The following is a 10202-nucleotide window of genomic DNA, read 5'->3' as shown; positions in this document are numbered from 1 at the left end:
AGATAATCTAACAGCTAGGGTAAGTGAGGCAGAAGAACGAATTAGTGACCTAGAAGACCAATTAATAGACAAAAAGGGAAAAGAGAAGGCCAGGGAAAAACAACTCAGAACCCATGAAAATAGAATCAGAGAAATAAGTGACACCATGAAGCATGCCAATGTCAGAATAATTGGAATCCCGGAGGGAGTGGAGAAAGAGAGAGAACTAGAAGATGTTTTGAGCAAATTGTAGCTGAGAACTTCCCTAATCTGGGGAATGAAACAAACATTCACATCCTAGAGGCAGAGAGGACCCCTCACAAGATCAAGGAAAACAGGCCAACAGCCCGGCATGTAATAGTAAAACTTGCAAATCTTAGAACCAAGGAAACCGTCTTAAGGGCAGTTAGGGGGAGGAGATTCCTCAGGTACAAGAGGGAGGAACATCAGAATAACGTCAGACCTATCCACAGAGACCTGGCAAGCCAGAAAGGCCTGGCAAGAAATATTCAGGGTACTAAATGAGAAGAACATGCAGCCAAGAATACTTTATCTGGCAAGGCTTTCATTTAGAATGGATGGAGAGATGCAGAGCTTCCAAGACAGGCAGAAACTGAAAGAATATGTGACCACTAAGCCGGCCCTGCAAGAAATATTAAGGGGGGGTTCTATAAAAAGAGAAAGACCCCAAGAGTGATATACAACAGAAATTTACAATGTCTTCACAGGCAACATGATGATAATTAATTCATATCTTTCAATAATCACTCTCAACGTGAAAGGCCTAAATGCTCCCATAAAATGGCACGGGGTTGAAGTATGGATAAAAAGACAGGACCCATCCTTATGCTGTCTATAAGAGACTCATTTTGAACTTAAAGATACATCCAGACTGAAAGTGAAGGGATAGAGATCAATCTTCCATGCCAGCAGACCTCAAAAGAAAACTGGGGTAGCAATTATTATATCAGACAAATTAGACTTTAAACTAAAGTCTGTAATTAGAGACACAGAAGGACACTCTATCATTCTTAAAGGGTCTATCCAACAAGAAGATCTAACAATTGTAAATATCTATGTCCCCAACATGGGAGCCACCATCTACATAAGCCAACTGTTAACCAAAATAAAGAGTCATATTGATAACAATATATTAATTGTAGGAGACCTCAATACTCCACTCTCAGCAATGGACAGATCATCGAAGCAGAAAATCAACAAGGGAACAGAGCTTTGAATGATACACTGGACCAGATGGACCTCATATATATATACCGAACATTCCACCCTAAAACAACAGAATACTCATTCTTCTCAAGCACACATGGAACTTTTTCCAGAATAGACCACATACAGGGTCACAAATCAGGTCTCAACTGATACCAAAAGATTGAGATTATTTCCTGCATATTCTCAGACCACAATGCTTTAAAACTGGAACTCAATCACAAGAAAATATTTGGCAGAAATTCAAACACTTGGAAGCTAAAGACCACTCTGCTCAAGAATGTTTGGGTCAACCAGGAAATCAAAGAAGAACTTAAACAATTCATAGAAATCAATGAGAATGAAAACACATCAGTCCAAAACCTATGGGATACTGCAAAGGTGGTTCTAAGGGGGAAATACATAGCCATCCAAGCCTCACTCAAAAAAATAGAAAAATCCCGAATTCACCAACTAACTCTACACCTTAAAGAACTAGAGAAAAAGCAATGCCTAAGCCACGCATTAGAAGAGAAATAATTAAAATTAGAACAGAGATCAATGAATTAGAAACAAGAAACACAGTAGATCAAATCAATGAAACTAGAAGTTGGTTCTTTGAAAGAATTAATAAGATCGATAAAACACTGGCCAGAGTTATCCAAAAGAAAAGAGAAAGGACCCAAATTAATAAAAGTATGAATGAAAGGGGAGAGATCACGACTAACACCAAGGAAATAGAAAGAATTATTAGAAATTATTATCAACAACTATATGCCAATAAACTGAGCAATCTGGACGAAATGGAGGCCTTCCTGGAAACCTATAAGCTGCCAAGACTGAAACAGGAAGAAATTGACAACCTGAATAGGCCAATAACCAGAAAGAGATTGAAGAAGTGATCAAAAACCTCCCAAAAAACAATAGTCCAGGGCCTGATGGATTCCCTGGGGAATTCTACCAAACATTCAAAGAAGAAATAATACCTATTCTCCTGAAGCTGTTTCAAAAAATAGAAACAGAAGGAAAACTTCCAAACTCATTCTATGAGGCCAGCATTACCTTAATCCCCAAACCAGGCAAAGACCCCATCAAAAAGGAGAATTTCAGACCAATATCCCTGATGAATATGGATTCCAAAATTCTCAACAAAATCCTAGCTAATAGGATCCAACAATACATTAAAAAGATCAGCCACTACGACCAAGTGGGATTTATCCCCAGGATGCAAGTGTTGTTCAACATTCGCAAATCAATCAATGTGATAGAACACATTAATAAGAGGAGGGAGAAGAACCATATGGTCCTCTCAATTGATGCAGAAAAAGCATTTGACAAAATACAACATCCTTTCCTGATTAAAACTCTTCAGAGTATAGGGATAGAGGGAACATTCCTCAAGTTCATAAAATCCATCTGTGAAAAACGCACAGCGAATATCATCCTCAATGGGGAAAAGCTGAGAGTCTTTCCCTTAAGATCAGGACCATGTCAAGGATGCCCACTCTCGCCACTCTCGTTCAACATAGTATTAGAAGTCCTAGCAACAGCAATCAGACAACAAAAAGAAATAAAGGTATTCAAATTGGAAAGAAGAAGTCAAACTCTCTCTTTTCGCAGATGACGTGATACTTTATGTGGAAAACTGAAAGACTCCACCCCCAAATTACTAGAATTCATCCAGCAATTCAGTAATGTGGCAGGATACAAAATCAATGCACAGAAATCAGTTGCTTTCTTATACACTAAAAACGCAACTGTAGAAAGAGAAATTAGAGAAATGATTCCATTTACAATAGCACCAAAAACCAAAAGATACCTCAGAATAAACCTAACCAAAGAGGTAAAGGATATATACTCTAGGAACTACAGAACACTCATGAAAGAAATTGAAGAAGACACAAAAAGATGGAAAAATATTCCATGCTCATGGATTGGAAGAATAAACATTGTTAAAATGTCTATGCTACCCAGAGCAATCTATACCTTCAATGCCATCCTGATCAAAATTCCAATGACATTTTTCAAAGTGCTGGAACAAACAATCCTAAAATTTGTATGGCATCAGAAAAGACCCTGAATTGCCAAGGAAATGTTGAAAAAGAAAAACAAAGCTGGGGGCATCATGTTGCCCAATTTCAAGCTGTATTACAAAGCTGTGACCACCAAGACAGCATGGTACTGGCACAAAACCAGATATATAGACCAATGGAACAGAATAGAGAACACAGATATGGACCCTCAACCCTATGGTCAAATAATGTTTGACAAAGCAGGAAAAGACATGCAATGGAAAAAAGACAGTCTCTTCAATAAATGGTGCTGGGAAAATTGGACAGCCACATGCAGAAGAATAAAACTCGACCATTCTCTAACACTATACACAAAGATAAACTCAAAATGGAGGAAAGACTTCAATGTGAGACAGGAATCCATCAAAATCCTAGAAGAGAACATAGGCAGTAACCTCTTTGACATCATCCACAGCAACTTCTTTCAAGATACATCTCCAAAAGCTAGTGAAACAAAAGCAAAAATGAACTTTTGGGACTTCATCAAGATAAAAAGCTTCTGCACAGCAAAGGAAACAGTCAACAAAACAAAGAGGCAACCCACAGAATGGGAGAAGATATTTGCAAATGACACTACAGATAAAGGGCTGGTATCCAAGATCTATAAAGAACTTCTCAAACTCAACACCCAAAAAACAAATAAGCAACTCAAAAATGGGCAGAAGACATGAAAAGACACTTCTCTGAAGAAAACATACAAATGGCTAACAGACACATGAAAAAATGTTCATCATCATTAGCCATCAGGGAAATTCAAATCAAAACCACATTGAAATACCACCTTACACCAGTTAGAATGGCAAAAATGGACAGGGAAAGAAACAACAAATGGTGGAGAGGTTGTGGAGAAAGGGTAGCCCTCTTACACTGTTGGTGGGAATGCAAGTTGGTACAGCCACTTTGGAAAACAGTGTGGAGGTGCCTCAAAAAATTAAAAATAGAGCTACCCTATGACCCAGCAATTGCACTCCTGGGTATTTGCCCCAAAGACACAGATGTAGTGAAAAGAAGGGCCATATGTACCCCAATGTTCATAGCAGCAATGTCTGCAATAGCCAAACTGTGGAAAGAGCCAAGATGCCCTTCAACAGATGAATGGATAAAGAAGTGTGGTCCATATATATAATGGAATATTACTCAGCCATCAGAAAGGATGAATACCCAACTTTTACATCAACATGGATGGGACTGGAGGAGATGATGCTAAGTGAAATAAGTCAAGCAGAGAAAGTCAATTATCATATGGTTTCCCTTATTTGTGGAACATAAGGAATAGCATGGAGGACATTAGGAGAAGGAAGGGAAAAATGAACGGGGGGAAATCGGAGGGAGAGATGAACCATGAGAGACTATGGACTCTGAGAAACAAACAGGGTTTTAGAGGGGAGGGGGGAGGGGGGGATTGGTTAGCCAGGTGATGGGTCTTAAGGAGGGCACGTATTGCATGGAGCACTGGGTGTTATATGAAAACAATAGATCGTGGATCACCACATCAAAAACTAATGATGTATTGTATGCTGACTAACATAACATAATAAAATTTAAAAAAAACAAAAGAAAATGAATGTAGCTAACATTCTTTAAAATACCACTTTTCCTTAGAGAAAAAAAATGCCACAATTTCTCTTGCTTTAAAAGTTAAAGAACACAATCCAGTAAATATTATTACTGCTCAAGTTTTAAATTTTATCTTAAGGACAATAATTGGAATGGGATAATAGAAATAGGCTGAAGAAAAGCAACAGAGTGTCAGGAGAAATAGAAAATAGAGGCACAACAAGAACTATGATTGTATTAGTCTGGGTCACATCAGAAGATAGAAATTATATCAATATTATGAACATGGGGAATTTAACATTGAGAACTATTAACTAGTAAAAGGCGATTACTAAATAAGATGTGCAGAAGTAGAAGATATCAAAGGAGTACAGTAATAACAAATGTATAAATTCCTTCCTCCCTCTAGGGCTGAGGAGAAGGAAATAAGACTTTTCTTAGAAACTTAGAAACTTATGGTAGGGGACAGGCTCATAGTCTGGGATTAACACCTCTTTAGAGAAAGTAGGGGAAAGGAACACTCACACTGTGATAAGTAAACTGAAGTGTGTGGGCCAGCCCTTCAGGTGATGAAGAAACTTGCAAAGTGTTTGAGCTGTGGTTGGTCTACAACAGCAGCCCACTGAATGGCAGAGAAACCCACTCAAGTGTTTGGACTCCATCTGGTTCATTGGGGCCTCTGAGGTTAACACTACAACATTTCACATTCCACATTCCAATCCATCGCTTTTCCAGACAAAATAGCTCAACCCCTTCGTTCTGACCTAGTTCTGCAATCTCTTTCTAGACAAAGGTTAATATCAACATCATGTGGCCAAAGAACAATCTCTAAATCTAGTATAACAGCGCAAGTGAAGAAAGGGTTGATCTGCAGCTAATAGTCAGTATATTGAAAACTCTCACATTCTGCATTGACAGCAATTCACATTCCATACATACCTGTATACAAATGTTTGAATTTCCATAAAACAACAAAAACAATTTCATGTTTCACTTAACAAGATGTAATTAGTCTTTGCACAAGGGATGAAGTTCTCATCTTCCCCCCCAAATGAGGGGACACAAAGTCCAATTGTCATTGTATCCCATCACTAGCTATATTAGATACTACTCAAATCCAGTCACCATTTCACTGAATATTTGTTACCTAAAGAAAAAATGTAAGGCTAACCTCCAATAACTTCATATAAAGTAATAAGAGGGAAGGGAGAGATGAAAATAGATGGCATGTGTAGAAAGAAATATATACACATAATAAGCAAAAAATATATAGATACAAAAAACTACCACAGCACTCACTTCTGTAATTGATTATGATGCTACATTTTATATCTGCAAATCTGTTCTTCTGCTACCAATTCCATATTTTATGTGTTTTCAGCCAGAACATGGTTAGTGTTCTTTAATCAGATCTGATGATTCAAGCTCTTCATTTCTGAAGGATTTGAGTCCTCAATAGTTTTCCTTTCTTTGGCTTCTCTAGTTTTTCTTAATCACCTTTACTATTGTGCAGAGAAGTATTAAAAGTCTATTCTCTTAAATGTATTGACTCCTCTGTGTTCCTACTGTGTGGAAGCAAAATAGTTATCTATCGATAATCAATGTCAATCACTTCAGCCATTAGAGTAAACTTTTTGCCTGTTATTTTGGTGGATATGGTGCCCAAAATTGCCAGGTGGCAAGACTGTTTTCCAATTCAATAGTACCAGTGTTGCCTGACCATAGAGGAAACATACCCTTCTTGAGGACTAAGTCCATTTCACAAGTGGAGCTCAAATTTGTCATATAAAGAGCAAAAGTTCTTTGAGTAATTTACTAAGGATGATAATGAGAGAAGCCACTCCCATTACCACTCCTTGATTTCCTGATTCCTGTATTCTGACTATGGGGTGAAAGTATCATATAATGGTCTCTAATTCAAAGCATAAAATGTATCCTAAGGAAGATCCCCATCCTTTCAATATATTGTCTCCCAACTAATGTCACACTTGAATCTTCAATAAGCCATTGTACTAGGCCAGCCAATTCTTGGTCATGAGGTGTTGGTAAATCCATTAATTACACGAGCATGTGCTGAAATTCTCTTGATAAAATTGGTCTAGGAGCCAATAATCTAAATCTGTGTCTTTCCTTAACTATAAACCTCCATACCTCCTTGAAATTCAGTTTTCTGTTAAACTCTTCTTGTGAAACAATGGGTTTAACAAGAACCAGATAAAATCAGTCTGGAAAAGTTTTTACTTTTAAAAAAAATTGCAAATTTAACATAACCTTCAAAAACCTATATTCTCCTCATTTGTACTCTATATTATAAAATGTCCAGTTTTTTCCTTTAGAATAATTAATGTATAATTTAAGCTGTCTCTACACTTCAATTTATAAGCTCCACTTCTTGGTGCTGAGTTTTTTTTTTTTTTTCACTATTACAAAAGTTTATTTAACAAAAAAGTTCAATATAAAAATGCACATGACCAGATTTTTATATTGTAGTAAAACAGGTGCTATGAAAAGGGGACATGTGGAAACAGTTGATTTCTTCCGGTGAACACACCCATTGTTTATACTCATTCCAAGGCTTCTAACATGATACTATTTTTTGTATTACCACCATTCCAATACTGCTCTGTTGCCCACTAGTTGCCATCTCCACACATTCATCTATCACAAGATTCATAAAGGGATTGAACCCCTGCAATATTCTTTGGACATGTCTGCCACCATTTAATTTCATTGATAATTTCTTGTCCAGAAGTTTTTTCAACTTGGTTGTGTGAGCTTTGCTCATGGTGTCTACTGAGTGAGCTCAAAGATGCCTCCAAACAGAATTCGTGCCATCCATCATGCTCCTTCGGGAGGCCCCTGGGTGTCAAGTTTCAAAAAGAAATAAAAATTGAAATGTGCTTGTGATGGCTGTCATGCTAAGTCATCTCTCATTGTCACAAGAAGTATGACTCAGCTGGTATAATCAACATACTGCTAGTCCCTTGAAAGATACTAGGCAGATAAATTTTTTCTTTTTTTTTTCTTTTTAAAGATTTTATTTATTTATTTATTAGAGAGCGAGCGAGAGAGAAACAGCATGAGATGGGGGAGGGTCAGAGGGAGAAGCAGACTCCCCACCGAGCCAGGAGCCCGATGTGGGGCTCGATCCCAGGACTCCGGGATCATGACCTGAGCCGAAGGCAGTCGCTCAACCGACTGAGCCACCCAGGCGCCCTGGCAGATAAATTTTTTCAATTACATCTGAACAGGGTATTCCAACCCAATAAATGGAATTTGGTCTCTAGCATTTATAATGTAAATCCTACCAAGCATGATATCTTTAGTTCTTTCACATCCTTTAGGTAGATGGCAAAAATTTGGCAAGAATAATGTATTGTTACACACACACACACAAAGTTTTATTATATTGCATACATACTTTATTTTATACTCACTCTCTTCTATTTCATTTCTGTTAAAAATGAATTTTTCCATCAATTGATGAATGGATAAAGAAGATGTGGCATATATATACAATGTAATATTATTCAGCCATAAAAAAGAATGAAATCTTGCCATTTGCAATGACATGGATGGAGCTAGAGAGTATAATGGTAAGTGAAGTAAGTCAGTCAGAGAAAGACATGATTTCACTCATATGTGGAATTTACAAAACAAAACAAATGAACGAAGGGAAAAAAAACAAAAAGAGAGAGACAAACCAAGAAACAGACTCTTAAGAGAACAAACTGATGGTTACTGGAGGGAAGGTGGATGGGGGGGATGGGTGAGATAGGTGATGGTATTTTTGATGAGCCCTGGGTGGTGTATGGAAGTGTTGAATAACTATATTGTATACCTGAAACTAATATAACATGATATGTTCACTAACTGGAATTAAAATAAAAACTTTTTAAAAAATGAAATTTTTTTAGGGATTCCTGAGGCCTAGCTACTCAAAGTGATGTTCTCAAAAGTGATTGTATCTTTCATGAATACCTTCTAAAATAGAAATGCTATTAAATCTTGATTATTTTATGTCTATCCCTTCAGCAACTTGTCTAAATCTAGTCATTCTAATCTATAGCAATGACAGTTGTACACAGAATAGCAAGTAATCTTTCTTCTTATGCAGCATGATTAAATAAATTGTCTGGGTTGGTGAAACCAGTTTTACACTGGTTTTATATCCATGCTTGCTTTTGGTATCTTGCCTCACTAGGTGTTCAAAAAGCATATGCAACATTACCTTGATTTCTGCTATACTACTGACTTAAGTGGTTTGTTTCCTTTTGCCTTTATGATACAGACTCTATCTGGGTCAGGTTACTGCTGGGTTCCCAGGCACAACTGCTATACTGGTGAGAGGATACAGATCTGATGCTTTGTGAGGTATTTAAACTTTGAATACACATTGAACTAGTAACTCCAGTCAATAGTCTCATAAACATTTGCCATGGCACAGTAAAGACCAGGAGAACCTTTATGGGAATGTCAGTGTGAATTCAATTTTGTATCACTCTAAAGGTTACTCAGTAAAATCCTTACTTTTAAGAGGATAAAACATGAGTAGGAAAAAATAAGTGCAATGTTGACAAGTTATAAATGTGTTGAGAGCAATGAGCAGTGTTTAGGAGAAAAGGAAATTTACTAAAGTGTTTTAAGTGGACTTTAAGGGAGAATAAAACTTCAGGGTTTAGATTTAGGTGATTTTTATAGGGCATGATTTTGAGCTATCGCCAAGTATTTATACCTGCATCAAATAAAAATAAAAAAAAATTCTCAATGACTGGACTAAAAAGTAAGCTAGGTAACTCTAAAAGACACACACTAAACCTCCCAAAGCATTACTCTTGTTAATACCTGGCATAAACTGAACCTAAATATTCATGTTCCCTGTTTGTCTACTGTTTGTGGGATATACACTGTGATTTTGTTACACTATAGCAATTTCATGTGGAGAACTTAGTAACTTACTCAGTTATTTAATTTCAGTTACCCATTCCAGGAAAGGGGCAGAAAAAACACATGGGAATATTCATTAAAAAACAGTAGCTGTATTAATTAGCTATTGCAAAACAAAAACACATTTCTTCAGATCAACTATCTTAAGAACAAGAGATTTGTTGATGCTACTTGGGTGGCTAACCAAGGCAGGACTCAGCTTGGCAGCTTACCTAAATTTGATTATGTTCCCTTATGAACCTAAGAGTCAGCTGGGGGTTATCTACTCCAGGGTGGGTTCATATAGGAAGAACTGCAGATCTGCAGGTTCTGGTCTGTTCCACATGTGTCTCATCCCCCTGGATCAGCAGATCAGCCAGGCATGCTCTCCTCATAGTAATGGCAAAAGCACAAGAGACCACACAGAACAATGTAGGGCTTCTTAAGGTTCTGGTCTGTTCC

At 37.3% G+C, this 10202-nt stretch overlaps 1 pseudogene; it reads right to left on the bottom strand.

Annotated features, from left to right (window-relative positions):
* Positions 1-7378: 7378 nt before the first annotated feature.
* On the bottom strand, positions 7379-7599 carry LOC110582637 (annotated as a pseudogene).
* Positions 7600-10202: the final 2603 nt, after the last annotated feature.

The sequence above is a fragment of the Neomonachus schauinslandi genome, chromosome 1 (genome assembly GCF_002201575.2).
Source record: "Neomonachus schauinslandi chromosome 1, ASM220157v2, whole genome shotgun sequence".
Taxonomy (NCBI): Eukaryota; Metazoa; Chordata; class Mammalia; order Carnivora; family Phocidae; genus Neomonachus; species Neomonachus schauinslandi.
The sequence above is the reverse complement of the archived record's forward strand: the minus strand, read 5'-3'. Positions and strand labels throughout refer to the sequence as shown.